The 22,440-nt window shown below is 47.5% G+C and overlaps 1 long non-coding RNA gene across 8 annotated transcripts; it reads right to left on the bottom strand.

The window, feature by feature from the left end:
* Window positions 1-4,439: 4,439 nt before the first annotated feature.
* LOC144106264 (uncharacterized) lies at window positions 4,440-20,842 on the bottom strand. Of its 8 annotated transcripts, none has more exons than XR_013308950.1 (6): window positions 20,616-20,754; window positions 19,971-20,034; window positions 18,913-19,013; window positions 17,445-17,584; window positions 11,322-11,386; window positions 5,726-5,791 (listed from the first exon to the last, which is right to left on the bottom strand). It is a non-coding gene; the product is annotated as an uncharacterized LOC144106264 (long non-coding RNA). The 8 variants fall into 8 exon arrangements; XR_013308954.1 differs by having other exon boundaries at window positions 19,937-20,034; window positions 20,616-20,632; XR_013308948.1 differs by lacking the exons at window positions 17,445-17,584; window positions 18,913-19,013 and adding an exon at window positions 4,440-4,622 and having other exon boundaries at window positions 19,937-20,034.
* Window positions 20,843-22,440: the final 1,598 nt, after the last annotated feature.

The raw sequence follows: 22,440 nt of genomic DNA, 5'->3' as shown, positions 1-22,440 counted from the left end.
CCACCAAATTTTGCGTCAAAATATGGGGAAATGAAAGCTGAATGCGAGTTGTGCCGCACTCCCTCACACAGGACCAGAAGCACACGCGGGAATCAGTTAGCACTGATTTGCTCTCCGAGGCGGAGAAGGAAGCTGCCTTCGTCGATAGCATCATTGCTGAAGACGAAACATGGTGTTTTCAATAGGATCCTCAAACAAAGAGGCAAAGCGCCGAATGGCGGTCCACAAGCTCTATTTCGTCTAGAAAGGTGCGGTGACAGAAGACCAAAACGAAGACGATGCTGATAGTTTTTTTCGATGCCAGAGGTGTCATACACCAGGAGTTCGTGCCACAAGGGCAGACGGTGAATCAGGAGTTTTATATCCGCGCGCTCCAACACATGGGTGATACACTGCGACGCCGTCGCCCTGACTTATGGGCACCTGGACAATGCAGCCTTCTCCACGATAACGCAATGCCGCACACGGCTCTCAGCGTGACAAAATTTCTCGCCAAGCACAGCATTACTGGTCTTCCCCATCTGCCATACTTGCGTGACCACTCCCGATGCGACTTTTTCCTGTTTCCTCGTGTGAAGAGAGCCCTAAAAGGTCGCTGGATGAGGAGCGTGGAGGCCTCTCAAGACGCCACGACAAAAGAACAGACAGCCCTGCCAAAAGAAGCGTTTTCCGACTGTTTCCAAGACCTCAAAAGCGTGTGAAGCTCTGTATAGACTGCAAGGGAGACTATTTCGAAGGGGTGCTGCACAAATGATTTCAATGTTAAACGCCTTTTTTTTAATGGACTCCGTCTCGGAACTTTACGGACAGTGGTTGTATATGAATGGGGATAGGAGCACTCGTGATCTGTCCTGTTATGTTTGCAGGGAGAGAAGTGTTTCGTCGCAGCTCTCGTAGATCTCCTGGTGTACCGATACGTTGATGAACGGCTCTTCGGATGGTGGACTGCGGGAGTTGGGCTTTCTGCAATATTGAGTCGGCGTCTCTGATCTCATCGAAGGTGTTATGGACATCAAGTTCTTTATACGTTAGATAAAGGTGTTTTGAGAGAGGTCAAGAGCTGTTGCGTACAAGCTGCGAATGATAGTGTCGGCCTGTTTTAAGTTATCCTTTTGTGAGCTGATGATATGGAAGGCCGTATGCTGTTGTGCAGATGACCAACGCCTGTGCAACACAGTGTCCTCCTCGCGCACGCTTTTCTTGTGGCGTGTTATAGGACAAATCATATGTGTGATCTGATGAGTTTTTGATTTGAGTATTTTCAAAGTACGTCCAGCGCGGTGGTTACCTTGAACCCACATCTCTAGGATACGAATAGCAGAGACGCCCTGAATCGCTTGGCATGCTGATCCTACTGATCCGCTTGGCCTACAAGGAGGCCTACTGATCCGGCGTTTTTGTAATTTGGACCGTGTATCCTGATTATTTCTGGCTAATCTGGAACACAGCGCAGGCCACTACTTGCGGCGAATGATTCAGCGATCGATGTTGCTTCCTGCAGGGTTTCTTCCTTCTGTGCAAGGGATCTTTTAGGTGTCCACACAGTAGTATCGTCTGCATACAGGGTAAATACAATATCGGGTAATTCCTTTAGCCGACGAGCAAATCCTATTATGGCAATATTGAATAAGAGGGTTGAAATAATATGATCCGTGCGGAATGACCTTGTTTGGCATTTGAATGGTGTCCGATCTATAATTTTCGATCGTCGCGGTCTGGTCCGCGAAGAAAGCTGTTTTGTAGTCGAATATCTTCTGTCCACATCCCAGGATGTTGATTTCGCGGAGGACAGCTTCGTGTGAGACATTGTCAAAAGGTCCCTTAAGGTAATTTAATTGGTTTTTTTTTGGGAGAGAGAGACTCTTTATTGAAGGGAAAGGAAATGGCGCAGTATCTGTCTCATATATCGTTGGACACCGGAACCGCGCCGTTAGGGAAGGGATAAGGGAAGGAGTGAAAGAAGAAAGGAAGGAGGTGCCGTAGTGGAGGGATCCGGAATAATTTCGACCACCTGGGGATCTTTAACGTGCACTGACATCGCACAGCACACGGGCGCCTTAGCGTTTTTCCTCCATAAAAAACGCCTTAAGGTAAAGCTGCAGAATTCAATGCTCGTTGCCTCTTAGGATGCCTGTGAGAACTTCTTCCTTAAGCAAGAGGAAGGCGTCCTGCGTTGAAAGGCCACGTCTGAAGCCGATCATGGGTTGTGGGAAGAGATCCCTCTGCTGTATGAAGTCCATGAGGCGGCTTTGAACAACTCGCTCATAGAGCTTCTCGAGACAGGATGTAAGGGAGATCGGTCTTAAAACTTCGAGTGTGGGCAGCTTTCTGGGCTTGGGAATGATAACCTCTGCATGTACCAACATTCTCGGGGTTCATTCTTCCACCCTTAGGCTATTGAAGTAGTCTGTATTGTGCTCAATGTGTGTAGAGACCAGGTTTCTTATCTTGGAACTGGTGACTTTGTATGCTTCCGGAACTGTATTGCGTCGGGCCGCTCTTGCTGCCTCATACACTTCTGCCACAGTGATGGCCGTGTCGAGATCAGTGTTTGGAGCTCGCGTCTATTTAAAGTAGCATGGTGGGATTTTTTGAGTGCCAGTATACCAGTCTTCTAGTGCTTGTTCTGATTCCTGACCTGTGCCCTGAAATTTGAACTCAATTTCTTTTAATGCGGTTAACCGTGGCTCTTGTTTTGCTCGGGTAATTTAAGATTCTTGGTATGTGCCAAGTTAGAGAGGTGCTGAGTGTGCCTTTGAGAGATGCACAAAACTGAGTCCAGTTCTGCTGGGCGAGTTGCATTGCTTATTCCTTTGCTTGTTCTAAAAGCTCTGCTCTTTTAAGTCAGAATTTGCGGTTTAACGTTTGATTCATCCACATGTGTACGAGACTGCGACGGGCCTCCCACAACTGGAAGTGGTGACGGCAGACGTCCAGGTTTTTCGCGGTGCGGGCTATGCTCTTTGTTTAGGCTTCGTCATCACCCCTGAAGTGTTTACTCCAGCTAGCTATGCCTTAGATTTCTTCGGATGAAGGACGTTTAGTATAAGTTTCCCGGTCCGTAATCTTCGCGTCACCGAGGGCTCGGCGAAGGTTGGACTCAGGTACCAACGTACTAAGGATATAATTGTCGCTGCCCTGCGTTTCTAAGGCAGAAAACTTAACCCAGCTCACTTTGTTATTGTTTCTTGTGTCGTGCATCGCCACCGGAATCTGCTTTATTTTTTCCGCTTTCCTTGTGATGTAGTGCACTTGTTCTTGGGGTTTGTAGTTGGTTTGTCTCTGAGTCATTTATCTGGGCCGAGACTGGCTTTTGCTGGTGCTTCCAGATTCTTCCTTTCTGCTAAGCCAACTACGACGAGGACCTTTGCCGGCTGCAGGGCCATCGGCTCGGCTGAAGTGAACGGCAGACTTCTAGCCCGTCCGGTCTTGTACGGTGAAGGTAGGGAAAGTAGACTTATTCAGTGAAGGTGGTATATTAGGCTTGGGCTTGCTCTTGCACTCCTTTGCTCCGGTAGGGAGGGCTTCAGCACAAAACTAACTGTCATGAGTGCATGGGTTGGTCAGGGATTGTTCTCAATGTCTTAAGTCTGGCGCACGTCTGATCGATGACTTGTGCGGAGACACACGTAGCAAAACACACGCCGGGTGGGCTTAAAAGGGTAGCATGGGCCTTCATCCCCGGAAAAAATGGCCAAGCGGGGAATTACGGGCTGTTGAACTTGAGTATCGCCGCTTTGGTCTTTCCGAGCATTCTTGCTTGGAGAATATGAGCTCCTTGTGGCAGCTTACGGAAACAAGCCATTAGCTCTTCCTGAGTAGAACCAGGTTCTAAGCCGCGAATGACTCCACGTGCATCACCGACGCCGTGTTACTGACCGCCAAAAGTGAGCCAGGTAATTCGGCACACAACGTCGGCAGCTTCATCGCAGGTGGGCTCTCGGGACGATCCCCAGAAGCACAATTAATCGGCCCAATAGTGAAAATGTATTGGCAAAGGCCAGTTCTACAAAGGACAAGAGCAAAACCATCCATCTCCAATATTGGGCAGATAATCTAGTATATATCTAGCTAATCTCGTATATGTGTGTTAAATGTGTCTCATATATACGCAATTATTGGATATAAGTCCACATATATGCTCGTATGCATACATGCTCGTATATCATACTCGTACCTCTCCACGTATGGCAAAACACATATATACGTGCCTCATATACGCTATTGGATATGTGTCACTCCCAGCCCTCGTATATACGAGGGCCACGTAACCTTCGTACAGAAACGAGGGCCGACATGGGGATACAATGGCCTTGCAACACGTACTCTGGTGTACAGTTAATAGCTCTGAATATGTAGGCTACCTGAATGAACTTGCAACCCTTCAGTGCAGCAAATGCTGCATCCCAGCACTAAATACCAGGCTGCAGTCAATGAAATAATTTTTCTTGCTGCCTTTATTTTATCATTTTTATCTGACTACAGCCATTGACTACAGGGGCAGGTGCAGGCGATGATGACTTGATGTCCCTCAGCATGTCCGCCAGGTAGCAATTCAACTGCTCTGCACATTTTCTCATCCTCGGCAGCTCGTGCAGCTTTGATGTATGCATCAAATGCATCTGAAAGAGTATTAATCATGACAAAATTGAAGACCTTCAGGTGCTGTAAAATAAAGGTATTTAAGTCATGCACACTTAAACAAATGCCTTTTTCAGTCAGGAAATGTACCTAAATAAAAGAGGCTTACTGCCCACAGCTGCTAGTTTTTCTGAGCTCATCCGAGGCTTCTGCATGGCACCAGCCTTAAGGAATTGCAGGCATACTGAGCTGATGATGCTCCTTCCCTGAACGCTCTTTCCCCTAAGGCTCTTCGGGGAAGGAGCATCACCAGGAAGGAGCGTCACTTTTGTGGGGAACCCCACAAATGTTTTGTGGCGTCCTTGCAAAACAAGAAGTCTCGACCTCGGGAAAGAAGCCAGCGCCACCGCTCTGCACTGACAATTTCCGCTCCCGAGGTGGACCTGCAATAAAACAGCTGCACATATGCTTTTTATAAAGCCCTATAACAGATTGGGGAGAGAGTTATTATTTTCCACATTAAAACTGCTAAAATTCCATTCCTCAGGACTCCTATATGTAACATTACGAAAATGGCAGTTTTCCTTGCAAACGCTACTAATGTTAAAACATGACACATCGCTCTCTTCTTTGGAGTGAGCAGCGCAATGGGCCACCAGGTCACATTTGTGTGCAATCATATCAAGCTGCCTTTGACAACATAGATGAGCCTTTTTATCTCTACTTCAGGCTCCACTGCACCCTGGCAACAGTAATGCTGCCAAATATTCGGAAGCACAGAACTAACAGATGAAAGATTATGAATATTTAAAACATAGCAATTAAATCTTAGCACAAGAGGCTGTGCTAATTAGAACTTGAAAGGTGAAAGGTTGTGGTCATGGTCTAGTGATCTAAGAGTTCATTAAGCAAAGCTGCCCTGAGCTGTCACAGGTTCAAATTGTGCCTGGGGCTCCTGTGCAGGCAATTTTTTCCCGCTCCATGCCATTTGGATGGAAAATTTCACGTGTCCGAGAGGTGTGCACTGATCCTCAGCCCTATACGTTTCCACAGTTTCTAGATTGTTTGCCTCCAGTTACCAAGAACAAGAGCTAAAAGCAGTTCAAGATTACAAACTAGTTCTAAATACGAGAAGCCATCGTACCTGGCCATTGACCTCAGCAAGAACACCTGGATACCGTGGTGCAGCAGGACTCATGCTAGTGGAAGCCTGGAAAGTGTGCAAAGTGTTCGCATTTGCAACAAGAGTAATGTACAGTGTCGGTGAAGTCTTAAGCCCAAAGGCTTTTCGCTTCAGCCGTATAACAGAGCCATTACGGCAATATTAAAGACCAAGTGACCTTGAAATGCTAGCAGGTTTCTTCTTGCGATACAGAAGCTTCCTGCTTGACTACAGTTTTTAATGATCTGCTGCATGAATTATTCTAGGAACATTGATTTCACTGCAGCTGAATGCTGTAGCCTTAACACTTTTGACCAAGACTGTACATGGTACATTAAAGGGACAGTGAGAACTCAAATTTTTTTTGTGAGCAAAATCTGATAGTTCAGCTTTTCATGGCTTTGTTGCCGCTTGTCCGAGAGCGAAAGATGCATTTATTTCAAAGAAATTTGGATTCGACGTTGAAAAAGTGTTTCCCGCCACTCCGATTCAAACTCGGGAACTCTTAAGACATCATGGCGCACTCTTATGACGTTACAGGACGCAGTGACGTGAAACATGACGTAAACGCAGACTCCGTGATTTCTCGCGGCTAGCGGTGCGGTCTAGCAGCAGTCAAAATGAAAGCTACCGCCGCCACACGTTGAAGGCATCTATCGGGGGTCGCTACCATTGCTTCGTTTACATTTGCACCGGCGTCTTGCCGGCGTTACGGTGGATCCCGTTCCCGAGCCCGATGACAAAGTTCTCGCAAAAACTCCGGCCTGCATTTCAGCGACCTCAGCCCCACAGAGCGTGCGATGCTTTTGAGGGAGCACGGTTCAGTTAGGCGCCGGCGGGTCGTTTCCCCCTTCCGCCATGAACAGCCGTTGCAAATTAAATATCATAACCCCAGTGCGGGGAGTCGCGAGGGGCCAGGACAAGGTCAGTGCGTCGCGTCCATCGGAGGCTGGCCGGGGCTTTGGGGTCAACAGATTGTGATTCCTTGAACGGCGCGGTTGCACGGTGCAGAAGACGGCGTCAAGCTCTCCCACGGTTGGAAGGGCAAGGTTATTTATTTTTTTGCCACAAAAAAGGATGGGTACTCAAGGGCGATCGCATTTAAAGTAGGCGGCTTGAAAGTAAAGCCGACGCTTCAACGGCTTCTGCGCGTTTCCGGAGGTACAAGGTCCACTGGATCGGGATCTCTCGCCCACTTGCATGTACCTTCAGATGTGTACTGTGAATGGATTAAATTAGTCTAGAGCTCGAAAAGAACAGCACCGCCCAGCGACCGAAGCTATTGAATGATGTCACAACGCGCACCTCGCCGCGGAACCATATCAGTCTGGTCTGGCTGGCACAGCTGGCGCACTCGGCGCGAAATAGAGACATGCTCCAAGTCTCCACCAGTGTGGTCAGAGTGCGCCTAAGCTGCCGAACGCGTCACCGGCCAAGCGCAGTTGGAGTATAGAGGGTCTCGCTTTGGCCAACATGACGTTTATGTGCAGTGCGCGCGCACGCGTTACGCCAGGCTATAAACGCGCATTAAAGGGACACTGAGGAGAAATTGAGGTTGCCTTGTATCGATAGAATACAAGCTCCTGATCACAAAAACGCCACTCTTACTAAAGACAAAGCTCTTGTAAGGTAGAAAATAGCAAGGACCAAAATACAGGTATTGCCGCCACAGGGCAATCTCGCAAGTACAAGCGTGATGACGTCATAGGACAAGAGATGCCACCTTGGAGGAATGTTCCTTTTTACATGGAAGCTGCGAATCTCTGAGGCTGACAAAAGAAGGTTGCGTGGTTCAATACTGAAGTAAGTTTTGTTTTTAAACCGATAGCGCACTTTTATCACACCAGGAAGACAGACAAAAGACAACCTGAATGTTGGAAGCAAAGAAAACCAATGCTTGGTGGCGCCACCGGCAGCCAGGAGAGTTTCGATTTGTTATGGCGCTTAGCGTCTATGAGCTTTGCGTGCCCCGTGGTTTTGTTTTTGATGCACCTGGATTTACAAGTGCCGAACAGCAGAGGAACTCCAAGTGCCGCTTCAAGTGCTAGTTAACCTTTGAAGGAGCCTGTTAAGGCTGGTCAAATGATCGCCAAGGTCGATGAAAAACTATGATGGCACGATGGTCGGTGATCGTACAAGGCAGTTCGCAGTATAAAGAGCACTTGTGTCTTCACACGCTCGCCCGGCGAAACATTCTTGGCTGTGCCAGTCAACTTCAAACGACTTAACGGAAATCGTTTATTAGGGACGGGAGACAAGGTACAAGGCAGTTAAAAAAAATTGTTGATGGCCTAGCTGTGTTAGGCCAGGATATACGTAGCGAAAGCGCGGAGACTTCTGCATCGGAAGAGGGCATTTACTAGATGCGCCTTTATTCATGGTTAAATCTTGAGCCATCGTGGCGGAGTGGTAGAGTCTCCGCCTCAAACAACAAAGGCCCTGGTTCGATTCCGAGCCTCAGCACAGGTTTTTTTTTTTATTCAGTGAGTGGGCGGAGGGTTTCAGTGGCTACCATAGGTGCCGCCACTGAATACGTTGGTTAGCGGTTAAGCGCAGGCTCTGTTAAGGTGCGTTTACACTCCGGAGTAATGTGCGCGCGCGCTGCATGGCGACGTCACGTCGGCCAAACCGAGACCCTCTATGCTCCAACTGTGCTTGACCGCCGACGCGTTCGGCGGTTTCGGCGCACTCTGACCGCACTGGCGGAGACTTTAAGCATGTCTCTATTTTGCGAAGGGTGCGCCAGCTGCCGCCGACCCGGCCAGACCGATTCAGCTCTGCGGCGAGGTACGTGTTGTGACGTCATTCAATAGCTTTGGCAGTTGGACGCTGCTGTTCTTTTCGAGCTCTCGGCTAATTTAATCCATTCACAGCATACATCTGAAGGTACATGCAAGTGGGCAAGAGAGCCCGATCCAGTAGACCCCGTACTGCCGGAAACACGCGGAAGCCGTTGAAGCGTGGGCTTTACTTTCAAGCCGCCAACTTTAAACGCAAGCGCCCTTGAGTACCCATCCGTTTTTTTGGTAAAAAATAAAATAAATAACCTGGCCCTTGCAACCGTGGGAGACCTCGATGCTGCCTGCTGCACCATGCAACTGCGCCGTTCAAGGAATCGCAATCCGTTTGCCCCTAAGCCCCGGCCAGCCTCCAATGGGCGCGACTCACCGACCTTGTCCTGGCCCCTTGTGACTCCCCGCACTAGGGTTATGATATTTAATTTGCAACGGCTTCTCATGGCGGAAGGGGGAAACAACCCACCGGCACTTAACCCAACCGTGCTCCCTCAAAAGCATCGCACGCTCTGTGGGGCTGAGGTCGCTGAAATGCAGGCCGAGTTTTTGCGAGAACAGGATTGATCATAACGCAGGCAAGACGCCGGTGCAAACGTAAACGAAGTGACGGTAGTGACCCCCAATAGATGCCTTCAACGTGCGGCAGCAGTAGCTTTCATTTCGGCTGCTAGACCACACCGCTAGCCGCGAGAAATCACAACTGCGCTTACGTCACGTTTCATGTCACTGCGTCCTTTAACGTCATAAGAGTGCACCGTGATGTCATAAAGTTACCGAGTCTGAATCGAAGTGGCGAGAAAATTTTTTCAACGTTGAATCCAAATTCCTTTGAAATTAATGCATCTTTCACTCCCGGACAGGCGGCAACAAAGCCTTGAAATGCCGAACTATCAGATTTTGCTAACAAAAATAATTTGATAGAGTTCTCCTAACTGCCCCTTTAACAGAGCCTGCGCTTATCCGCTAACCAACGTATTCGGTGGCGGCATCTATGCCCGCCACTGAAACCGCCCGCCCAATCACTGAATAAAAAAAACCTGTGCCGAGGCTCGGAATCGAACCAGGGCCATTGTAGTTTGAGGCGGACTCTACCACTCCGCCACGACGGCTCAAGATTTAACCATGAATAAAGGCGCATCTAGTGAGTGCACTCTTCCGATGCAGAAGTCTCCACGCTTTCGCTACGTATATGCTGGCCAAACAGAGCTAGGCCATCAGCATATTTTTCTTAACTGCCTTGTACCCTGTCTCCCGTCTCTAACAAAAAAATTTTCGTTAAGTAGTTTGAAGTTGACTGGCACAGCCAGGAATGTTTCGCTGGGCGAGCGTGCGAAGACACAAGTGCTCTTTGTACTGCTCACTGCCTTGTACGATCACCGACCATTGTGCCATCATGGTTTTTCATCGACCGTGGCAATCATCTGACCAGCCTTAACAGGCTCCTTCAAAGGTTAACTAGCACTTGGAGTTCCTCTGCTGTTCGGCGCTTGTAAATCGAGACGCGTCTAAAACAAAACCATGAGGCACACAAAGCTCACAGACGCGAAGCGCCATAACAAGTCGAAACTCTCCTGGCCGCCTGTGGCGCCACCAAGCATCGGCTTTCTTTGCCTCCAACATTCAGGTTGTCTTTTTTCTGTCTTCCTTGTGTGATAAAAGTGCACTATCGGTTTTAAAACAAAACTTACTTCAATATTGAACCGCGCAACCTTCTTTTATCGGTTTTAAAACAAAACTTACTTCAATATTGAACCGTGCAACCTTCTTTTATCAGCCTCAGAGATTCGCAGCTTCCATGTAAAAAGGAACATTCCTCCAAGGTGGCGTCTCTTGTCCTATGACGTCATCACGCTTGTACTTGCCAGAATGCCCTGTGGCGGCGATACCTGTATTTTGGTTCTTGCTATTTTCTACTTTACAAGACCTTTGTTTTTCAGTAAGAGTGGCGTTTTTGTGATCAGGAGCTTATATTCTATCGATACAAGCCAACTTCAATTTCTCCTCAGTGTTCCTTTAATTGGCATCTCCAGGGGATTTTAAAGCACTTTGAGTTTACTATCACATTACACTTCTTGAACCTTGTCTCAGTTGCAAGAAATAATTCTGCAAAATAATGAAACGTCAACAACTAGAACACAAACAAAAACTGCATTTCGACCACAAAGCCATCGCTAAGCAAAGCTGCTCTGAGCTGCCACAGGTTAAAATTGTGCCTAGGGCTGCTCAGCAGGCAATTTTTTTTCTGCTTCATATCATTCAGACAGAAAATTTCCCATTTCCGAGAGGTGTGCAGTGATGCTCATCCCCATGTTTCCAGTTTCTAGGTTGTTTGCCTGCATTTATCAAGGATGAGAGCTAAAAGCATTTCAACCATACAAAATCATTCTTGTAAGATCGACAATTGGGCTCTGATGCCCCAGCGCCCTGTGCTGAAGAAGGAGCAAAACACAGGTGGAAGACGAGGCTGACAAAGTTCAGTTTGGCGCACAGGAACGCTTGGCTACCGAGGTGCACTGTACTATCAAAGATTGTGGCCGTCGACACTTCTTGTTAGCACGGCGCACCCAGCCCCTCCACAAGTGTAAAGACGCAAATCAAACAAGAAGTGTGGACGGCCACAATCTTTGTTAGCACGGCGCACCCCGGTAGCCAAGCGTTCCTGAGCACCAAACTGAACTTTGTCAGCCTCGTCTTCCGTCTGTGTTTTGCTCCTCTATCAGCACTGGCCAATGGGGCATCAAAGCCCACTTGCCTTACATTCTAAATATGCGACACCTTCATACCTGGCTGCTGACCTCAGCAAGATATCCGGGTTCTGTGGTGCAGCAGGATCCATGCTAGTGGAAGACTGCAAAGTATGAAAAGTGTTCACATTTGCTACAAAAGACTAATGTACAAGGTAAATTAAAGGGCAACTTCAGAGGATTTTCAAACATATTCAGTTTACTATCACATTACACTTCTTGAGTCTGGTCAGAGTCCCGGGAAATAATTTTTCCAAATAAGGAGCAAAGAAATAATGAAATGCCATTAACTAGAACACAAAAAACTTGATTTCAATCCACAGATCAAAATATGATGTTAAAGGGTTTGACTGGTAACACTGGTGAGTCACATTCTGTAATGCACCAACTAGCTTTAAGGGGGGACACTGGTCTTAAGAGCTATTTTCCTTATTTTGAAGCCTATCCTGATGAAATCATACAAATTTGTTCAGTTTTTTATGCTGGTTTCAAATATGTAATTTTTTTCTTTCTAAATCAATTAGTCAATGAAATAATTAATTTTCATTGTTCATTAATTAGTACCTCCGTGCAGAAAAATTGGCTCCATAAAAAATTATTTCTAATGCATGGCAACGTAGTACAATGACCAGAGAGTGCAATGATCGAAGCAGTTTTTTCATTTTACCCTTATTAGCAATTTTGCAGCACTTGGAATACCATCCTTCAAGTTGTGCCTATCATGCTTCAATGAACTTTGCAAAATAAATAAGTTTTGAAGGCTAATTAAAGAATTCTGCTTCGATCATTGCACTCACTGCACTTCCAGCTTTCTTTAGCAAAAAAAAATACACCTCTGCCCATCATAGGTGCAGAGATATCGACAAACTAAAACAAGCAGGTGTCCAAAATTTGCGTTTTGAGAAAATTGAGAAAAACAAACTAGACATAATTTATTCAAAATTTCATGAAGATACATATTTACATTTCTTAAGGGCTAATAAGCACCAGGCATGTAGTCAGACTGCTTGGTTTGACTAGAATGGTGCTTTTTCAGTGCCCGATGCATGGTTTCAGTAGAGGCACGCTTGCGTGCAGATTCTGCTGTCCGGCGCCTGTCTTTCTCGGTCATCCTCCTGATATTATGTTGGCCAGGGTTCATACTGGGCTCGCTCAGTATTTGGGAAGATGCCTTCAGGTTTCCCGTATTGAAGCGGACAACAGCCTCTGCAACGGCTGCTTGAACTTTTCAACAGTGAAGCATGTCTCTCCTTAGGTGCAAGCGACCATATCAGCGAGTGCAGGCTTTCATTATTATTTTGAGTTTTGCCACGCAAGCAACGCTGCAGTAGCTTTGGGTCTCCCAAGCGCTCATATATGGGGAAAAGTGCTTTGCACACATGTGGTGGAAAATTATACCTGTGCTTGGGAGCGGGCTCGCCCTTGGCTGCAGCAGCGTTCTGGCGGCACCATGAGTTTGGGCCTGTTGGGCACAAAGTGTGATTCGCTGCACTATCATTTGATGTTACATGATAGTATGTCGCCATCACGGCCTTGTGCATGGCTCCAATATCTCCAGCATGGGATTTCAGGGCCCAGCTGTAATATGATGTCAACTAATGGTGTCTTCGGCTGAGCCGCACTGCCTGCGTGCCGGTGCTTAGGAAGTGACGTCAAATACTACACGAGTGGCACGTGCACTTGCACCCCAGCCGAATGTGCGAAACATTCGCAGAGTGCCGTTGCTCTTTCTGCCCTCTGTTCACCGTGGCCTCTGAGACTCTCACAGATCTCAGAGGCCACTTTTACGAGCGGCCGACGCCGACTGCTGTCAGCAATTTGTACAGTTAGCAACAACTTCTTCAGCAACAGCGCACAGGACCGGCGCTCATAGCAACGGTGGGCAATGCGGGAACCACGACCATGCTCATGAAATACTGCGACTGTGCTTGTGCAGGTTTGTCAGACACACCACGGCGTTATGATTGCTGGTTTTGATGCATACGCTTTAGAGCTGCTAGAGTGACTTCCGAAAATATCTGCCGACGATTCTCAGTCCAATCTCAGCTCCCCACATTGTCACTGTATTGATATATCTTTTAACCTATGCTCACGCTGACAAAAAGTATGGTATCATAAAGTGCAGGCGTGCCAGATGAACATTTGCCGTTCGCCGCACTAAAAATATTGACGAACCTTTAATTTTTTCAAACGGTCAAGGCACAGCGCTCGCCGGCCGGTGGCTGCATGATTGCAGCGCGAATAAATGCATCGCAGCCGCTACAATATTCAACATTTCTTTAAAATATGCCCACTTGTGATGCTTCGCGTTTTTTCTTCTTCATCGATGCTTCCTATCAGCCACTGTGTAGTGATATTGTCTGCGCCAACAGCATCGTCCACCCGCGACGCCTGCTAGCGCGAGCTGCACAACGGGATTGCACCGCGCTTCACCGTCGGTCTCCACGGTGGCGCGCACTCGTGTCGTGCTCGTCCCAGCCGAACGTAAGGCACTGCACGAGTGGCATCCAGCCGAACGTGGGGCACTGCACGTGTGCGTGGAAAACTCCACGAGTGCCGTCAGCCGAAGACACCATAAGTGACAAGGTCGCCTGTTAGCTTTCCTTTGCCATTAAGGCTCTCTTTTGCATTGCCTTTATGCTTGGCAATTGCATTGCGCAGAGCCGTGCCCATTCGCTCCTGCACATGGTTCGTGCAGTCTTCTTTTTGTATTTTTATATAGCCATACACAGACGATTCTTGCAGTGCAAGAAATGTGCGGCTATCGCCATCTGAAAGGACAGTCGTGTATCTAAGGCCATGTTTTTCCCATGACGTTTCGAATAACACGAGTCCAGCCTGTACTTCCATTTCACCGGACTTTTTGTCCGTGTTTTTTTGGCACAAGTGGCTGTCACTCCATGCTTGATAGGACGGGTCGTCGTCCTTAGGCCCGCGCTCGCACCCGGCACAGAAATTGCTAAACACAACGTAATCCAGGACGAGCCCAGTAAAAAGTTCAATCACTGCACCGACACCAATGCGGGATGAATGACCCCGAGTCATCCACGAACCATCGAAAGAGACGGAAATGTTCCCGGGGTTGTCAAGGTTCAGCTCGCAGTAGAGCTGCCGAACAGAATTTGCGCTGTCATTCAACACTTCTTCAGCTGCGCGTGTTGCTGCGGGCGTCAGCTTGCTTTTCACATAGCTCTGCCACGTTTTCGTGTGCCGGCCACGATGCGATATAGTCATCGCAGCAAACACATCATTTAGCGCGGTTCGCCTATTTCCAGTACTTTGCATCGCGCGTGCAGCAAGAATGTTTACGGCAAACGGATTTATCTTTTGGCTGCCTTCCGCGCGTGGCGAGCTCCATGCCGACGCAGTGTCTCCGCAATTCACACACACGAGGGACAATTTCACCGCTAAACCATACTCGCGATTCCCTTTAGAAACGTGCACATCTCCGCCACACACTCTACACTTCACGACACGCAACAGTTCGTTGAAGGAGTCTAAACTCACAATAGAGAAAGCACTATCATCCGCACGGCGACCGTCTGTACTGTCAAGGGGACAGTCGTCACAGCTTCCGATGAAATCAAGCTTTTTCTTCGTCGCTGCAGTCGATTCCAGCTCCTGCAGAATTCCTTCCGCTTTTCGCTTATTTTCAAGCAAGTCCGAAGGCTGCAGCATCGTTGTGTCGCAGCGGACGCGGCCGCTGTGCGTAGACGTCGCTGAGCTCGTTAGGCCTATTTCGTCCGCGGGGACTTCACTTGCCACTGGCTCCTGCACGTTCTCAGAGCATTCGGGTGACACAGGACGTTTTCGGAAGTTGTCACCGCGCGCGGACTTCTTTTTGCCGAATTTGTGGCGCGAACGAAATTTATTGAGAGGCATCGTTGGACCTCGGTCTCGACTGTCAACGATATGGCGTCTTCGACGCTTCCAACGCTGACTCAAGCAGACGATGCATGGCGGAATCCGCCAATCGGATGGCTCGATTCAGTCACGTGTGCTCAGCAGCGAATCAGACCCCGCATTTTTTGCTTTTTTGTGGCTCTTTTTCTTGGTGGCCACTGAGGGCTTGCAACCAGCAATGGCAGGAAATTGAAGCCTAGAGAGCGCTCTTTCAAACGAGCCCAACATGGCCACGATCGGTACGGTGGAACACCGGCTCCGCACGATGAAAAATGTGCCATTTTTTCGTCTGCTCTTGCGCAAATTCAGACCGCGCGATCTAAACTCAATAATACCCTTAAACTACTGACTTCTGGAAGAACAGAACTGGTGAACTTGGAGAATAATAGCTGAAGATTTCGAAAACGCTATTTTCAGAAAATCGGTTTTTTGGTCATTTCTTAGTCTCAAAGACCCGTGTCCCCCTTTAAAGGAGTATAAACACCCATCTTTTGGGTGAGTGTTTTTGCTTTCTAATGAGGCATCAGGCATTATTATACATGGATTACCTTGTGGTATTCTCCTATTCTCAACAGTTTAGCAAGAGAACAGCAGTTCACAATTGGCAGCGAGGTAAGGGAAGTGGTAAAGGAATACGTCTATTTAAGGCAGGTATCAATAGTGACAACTGGTCCGGATCATGAGGGCATAACTAGAAGGATAAGATTGCGATGAAGTGCATATGGCAGGGTCTCTCAGGTCATGAATGGCAGTTTACCAATATCCCTCAAGAGAAATGTGTACAACAGCTGTATCTACCAGTACTATGAGGCAGAAACGTGGAGGCTAACAAAAAGGGTTCAGCTTAAGTTGAGGACAACGCAGTGAGCCACGGAAAGAAAAATGATAGGCGTAACATTAAAGCAGTATAACACCTACCGTTTGGGTGCGTGTTTTCTTGTTTGTAATGATGCATAAGGCATTATTATACATGGAGTAGCAGCTAGTAATCTCTTACGTCCGCTTAATAATTTATAATAGCACTTCTTTTTCGTCCAGTTTCGGCTTCAACACTTGAACAAGGACAGTAACGTCAATGTGTGCTTATACGTCACGAGACATGAAAAAACAGCAATATAATCACTGCTTGCACATTTGTTGTCATTCCAGCAATTGAGGAAGGCTGATTTCAACACTGCAGTAAATTAGAACAATGAAGCAGCGATTCTATGGACATTTTTCCATGGCTCACGTGAGGAAAAAGCCCTCTTTGACGTCAGAGCCATCGTTCGGCTGTTCCGAAACTGAAACAGCATGACAGGAAAGAACAATTATAAATTATTTAGCAGTCGTAGGCAAACATCACATGGTGTTTCATGCATAGTAGCGTCTTCTGCATCATTGAAGAAAAGAAAACATGCAACCAAAATTAGGTGTCTATACTCCTTTAAGAAACCGGAAGCAGGAAGAGTGGTTGAGGGGACACACGCGGGTTAATGACATCCTAGCCAAAATCAAGAGGAAGAAATTGCCTTGAGCGGGGAATGTAATGCGAAGGTAAGATAGCTGTTGGTCCTTAAGGGATTCCAAGAGACGAAAAGCATAGCAGGGGGCGGCAGAAGGTTAGGTGGGCGTATGAAATTAAGAAGTTTGCAGGCATAAGGTGGGCGCAGCTGGCAAGACATGGTTAATTGGAGACATGGAAGAGGCCTTCACCCTGCAGTGGGTGTAATCAGGCTGATGATGATGAAGATTCTACCATGACTACTAAATAATTTATAAACGAATTTCTTTCTCGCGCTGTTTCAGTTTCAAGAGCTGAATGGGGACTATGACGTCAAAGTGAGCTTATAGGTCATGCGAGGCATGAAAAACTGCAATATAATCGGTGTTGCTACATTTGTCATTCCGACTATTGAGGAAGGCTGGCTTCAACACTGTAGTGAACTAAAACAATCAAGCAGCAAATATATCGCATTTTTTCCATGCTTCACGTTACATATAACCTCTCTGATGTCACATTCTTCACTCGGCTGTTGAAGCCGAGACAGCATGACAGAAAAATTCGATTATAAATTAATTATAGGTCCCAGGCAAACACCACATGATGATTCATTCATAGTAGTGTCTTCTGAATCATTGTAGAGAAGAAAACATGCCACCAAAATTAGGTGTCTATACATCTTTAAATTATCATTGGGCTTTTTCAAATTGCCACGCTCGGAGAGCCTGTTCGCTGCCAGAAAATTCACTCCTGACAGGAAGGTGCATCATGCTCACATGAACTGGTCGCCGCCAGAACCAGCCTGCTGGCAATCATGGCGCCAAGGCCGTCCATGGATCACGGAAGGCGAGTGCCCTCTGCTGCTTTGCGTGCTGTTGCGTCTCATTGTTCACATGCGTACGGTAGAAATCTGATCCTTGGGAGCGAAAGAAAGGACGTTAGTTATTCAGGGCAGCCGCGGACTCTTGCACTCAGATGTATACATCGGCGGCAACAACGCAAGTATATGTCCTTCAGTGCGTTGTGTACTGTCGTGAAGTCTGCATGTAAGCTTGGAGATATCCTCAAAAGCATATGTGACGGGCAGTCGCACTCTAAAGACTTGCATTTGATACCCCATAGGAGGGTTAATTGGACAGCGTTAATTGGAATGACATGGGAGAGGCTTTTGCCCTGCGGGTGTAGTAAGGCTGATGATGATGAGGAAGAGGAGGAGGAAAAAACTGCGCATGCACTGCTCAAACAACATGCTGTAGTCTCAGATTATTGCATATTTGTTAACTACACACTAATTACTTGGGCGCCAATGATCGACCCTGCCTATACTGACTCTCCTGTGGTAGTTGCAATTTCTGTTTGTGAACAAATTCCTGTGGGCTGTAAGCAGAAAACAATCAGGATATGTTCCGCTCAACTATAGTCTGCCGCCCTCCAGCTGTTAATATTGCTGCCAGCAAGTAATGCACGCATAATTTTGACAAGCGTGCATATCAGCTGGTTGAACATTTTTCTGAAGTGCGTGTACTGTACAAATTTAGCTGCACGTCGTGTCTGTATGCTATTGCTTCTACTGCAGAGCTAGCACTCCAATGAAAGGCATTACAATCTGGCCTTGCGTGTCGGCCCCGCACTGTGTGTGCAGGCATGATGATCCACACTGGGAAATTTTTCTTTTTGATGAGTCAAATGCAAGGTGAAGTATGCATACGGTATTTCTCAGGTATTTTAAGCACTTGTGGCAGAAGACCCGAGCACCAAGCTTTATGGGAACGACCGAATCGGCACACGCAAAGTTATGCTTCATCTTCAGCTGTTAAATGAAAATGACCTCCGTAGAGAATAAAAATTTTGAACAACAAATTTGGCAGAGCACACATGCACGCCAGCCGGCAGCCACTACTTAAAGGGCCCCGACCACCCTCTGGCTGAAAATGTCCTCTACCAAGGTTGTTGTGAGGCACCATCCCCGGAACACACTACCGCAAACAATTCTTTAATAAAAGACATTATATTGGAGTTACATATATGGCAAACTAGCTACTTTTCCATGCTCCTCTCCTTCCATTCCCTCTCAGAGGTTTTTCTCCCTTCCGCTTAGTCCACTAGCTTTAGTCCTCCATCCCTGCTTGTTCTGTGTGGCTGCCCTTCCGTTTACAAGAGTAGACAGCACCCCTTTTGTTTGAAAGTCAAATGGGGAGCTTTCGGTGGCGTCCGCATTGGGCCTGTTATGAACGGAATGCACACCAGCCGAAGAGGATTAAGGTGCAGATCCCATCGACAGGGATGACCACGGTGGCGCAGCAACAGCAGCGGCAATTTCGACAGCGTCATCAGGTAGCCGACGACTGCACAAAAAGAAAGAATGACTAGCTTGGAAGGAGCCTGTTCTTCCCACGCTCAGCTCAATGCAAATGACCTTCCCCCTTTGACTGGTTCCCTGCAAGAAGCGACCGACGATGGACAGATGACGGGAAGAGGGGAACGGTGCCTTCCAGTAATTAATCGTGTCTTGACAAGAGCCGCCCCGACCGAAGAGAGCCCACCGCAGTTGTAGCCCACAGCGCGGCACCGGTGTTTTCGATAGACACGTGAATAATAATTATCACCCCTCATGAATAATAATTATCAGAGGCCCTATCCGTGTCTCACGTGGCCCGATTCGCTTTGGTAAGCCGCATAACCGAAGAATAGCAGGGCTTATAAATTTCCAAAAATACATATATTTAACCAGCATCATGGCACTGAGAAAACAGGCCACCGAGTTGCAAGCCGAAGCTAAGACAACGTGCTGCAATGAGAGAAGTGCGCTGTCCCGCAACGCCGTATCGGTGGGCTCGCTACAAAGCTCTCTGTTGCTGAAGGCAGCCTGGCTGCTCCCCCAAACAATAAATATTTTAGACAACAATGCAAGGAGGCAATACGAAAAATGAAACTTTAACCTGACATGAAGCACACAATATATGAGAGAACAAAAAACAGAACGATGCTTCCATTCCACATGCGGTTCTCTAGTGTCCTACGCAATCTTTTACAATGGTACCATTTAAGCAGTATCTCTATACTACAATTCATACGATCCGCTACAAAGCTCTCTGTTGCTGAAGGGAGCCTGGCTGCTTCCCGCAACCATAAATATTTTAGACACACACAGACAGAGACGCCTGTCTGGCTCTGAAGTATGCTGCTATGTAATGCACATATTGCGACTGGTAAGCGTGCGAGTGGCAGTAGCAGAGGCATCCGCAGTAAAACTTCGCTCAGTACATACATGTATCTGTGCAACTGTTGTTGCTGGCTCATACTTTTCAAGGTCCATTGCAGTGATCTTTCTCTTCGACATCCTTTGGATAAGCTCCGCTTTTGTTACTACAACACAAGAAATGAAAGATAAAATAATGAAAGCGACAGCAAACACAGGGCAAGCTACGGAAACGGATCAGTTAGTGTGTCGCGTTCATTGCTTTCCAAAAATCATATGATGCGAAAAATGAGATCTGAACACAGCCGATTTCTCCCTGCCTCATGCAATTACTTGAATTCATGAAAAAAATCACGAAATATTATTTCGCTCAGAGTGACGCTTACGTCGAGACCTGCTACAACGCGACCACGTAGTTTTTCCCTTCTTTGGGAAGCGTGCGCTGGGCTGCTGTGTGCTCGGATCACAAGCACAGAGGAAGTGGTATCGTAAGCGTTCTGCAAGTGTTCGCAACAGTAAAAAAGCATGTGCATCGACTTTATGTAAAACGCCACCAAGGCGCCATAGCGCCTGTCCTGTCCACTTCTGTGTCGTCCGTGTCCTTTTTGCGCTATGTTTTCTAAGAACTGTTACCAACTAGCCCAAACCAAGCTACTGTTACATAAAAGCGTTAGGCTTGACTGTCCACGCATCACACGTTTGGCACTTCTGAAATCTGACCACGCAGCGAAGTAACTGCAAAACTCACCTCCAAGCTCCATTACTTGGGCGGAATAGAATGTCTTCTCATCTTTTCCGCCGCGCCAGTAGACGCCCTTTTTTTCGCCAGGTCGCTAACGCCAGTCGGTGAGGCATCATGGATAGGTGTAGCGCAAAGGAAACAAGGACGACATAGAGACGTGTACGATAGCTTTTGCGCCGTCGGTCGAGGTATTTCACGTACGCATAGCTCGCCGCAGCTGACGAACCCATAGTGGAAGTTGTTGTTGTTGTTGTTGACCTCACACAATGGCACATACCCACAAGGGTATGGTGCGGCGAGCTATGCGTACGTGAAATACCTCGACCGACGGCGCAAAAGCTATCGTACACGTCTCTATGTCATTGGCCATAACCAGGCGGTGACTATTTAAATGACCAGTTGCATGTGGCAAGCATGGGATGACCTACCAAAATTTGGATCGCACAGTTTTCGTAGCCGAGGAGGTTGCAGAAGGTGTCACATGTGGCTGCAAAACACACAATCTAATAACAGTAACAACCACACACACCGACACGAGTGATGACGCAAACGTTGGACGCAACCGACCGCAGACTTGGATTGGCTTGGCGACGCGCACCGCACAGGGCGCTGCATACGATGATGATGATGACCTCTTCGTTACAAACCAGAATATTAAATACGTTTTATTCGTTCAATTTCGTCTGTTTATTTCCTGCGGCAGAACTTGCGTCTCCGACCGTGATCTCTATACCGCTCCATGTCGCAGCCTCCTCGTGCAGCGCATCCGGCCATCTAGTTGACTGGTGATTGACCGCATGTAGTAGCAGACGACGCGGGGCTTTACACACGATGAAATACTTATAGTTGAAAAGTTACAAATACTACTTTGAAGGGGAAATAGTTATGAGGTCCGTGTCAAGCCGTGCCACAGAGCGTTGGTCCAACATAAGCAGAACCAACTGCAGAACCAACTAGCCCGTCAAATCGGTCTCGCACCTGTGACTGCCCATGGCGTGTGAATCGGATGGCTTAGTGTAACTCTATGGGCTCTATCATGTACAGTGTTGTGCGTTTTTATCGCTGACACTTTCAAAAATTTCCCCGCCTCAACCGCTGGCTCGTTTGCGGTGAAACTGCACACAGAGCTTGCGTATTATGGTAACTTTTGTATCGTAGGAAGTTTGACAACGGTACTTACTTAGTTGAGCCGTGCATGATGCGAAAACATAATCGTCTACGTAGAGATCGGCAACCAAAACCCGCAGACGACGCTTTTTCGCTGAAGGGCGGCAGTGGCGCCATCTGTTTGCGGTAGCGCAAAGCGTCACGTCAAGGCCGCCGAGGAGCGTTGCAAAGAGCGCGGGCCGTTTGAATATGCCGTTCCTGTAGTTTCGTCTGCTTCTACTGAAGCGCTTACAACATTATCGACTAATTAAGCGGAAAAATATCAGAACAAATGATTTAACGAGGCTTTACCTTTTAAAGAATATTGTTTGCAATGCTCGCCTCGGCGGCCTTGTGGAGACGGTTTCCACTGCCCAAAACAGATGGCGCCACTGCTGGTTCTCAGCGAAAAAGCGTCGTCTGCGGGTTTTGGCTCGCCGATCTCTCGTAGACGCTTACGTTTTCGCATCATGTGCGCCTGAACTAAGTAAGTACCATTGGCAAACTTGCTACGATACATAAGTTACCATAATACGCAAGCTCTGTGTGCAGTTTCACCGCAAACGAGCCAGCGGTTGAGGCGGGAAAATTTTTGAGTGTCAGCGATAAAAAAGCACAATACTGTATGAGCTTTATGGTACCCGCTGTAACCTAAATGCCTGAAGTGTTCTGCGGTTTTGATCGC

This window comes from Amblyomma americanum, chromosome 10 (assembly GCF_052857255.1).
Source record: "Amblyomma americanum isolate KBUSLIRL-KWMA chromosome 10, ASM5285725v1, whole genome shotgun sequence".
In the NCBI taxonomy this organism is placed as follows: Eukaryota; Metazoa; Arthropoda; class Arachnida; order Ixodida; family Ixodidae; genus Amblyomma; species Amblyomma americanum.
This window is presented reverse-complemented; position numbering and strand designations above follow the sequence as displayed.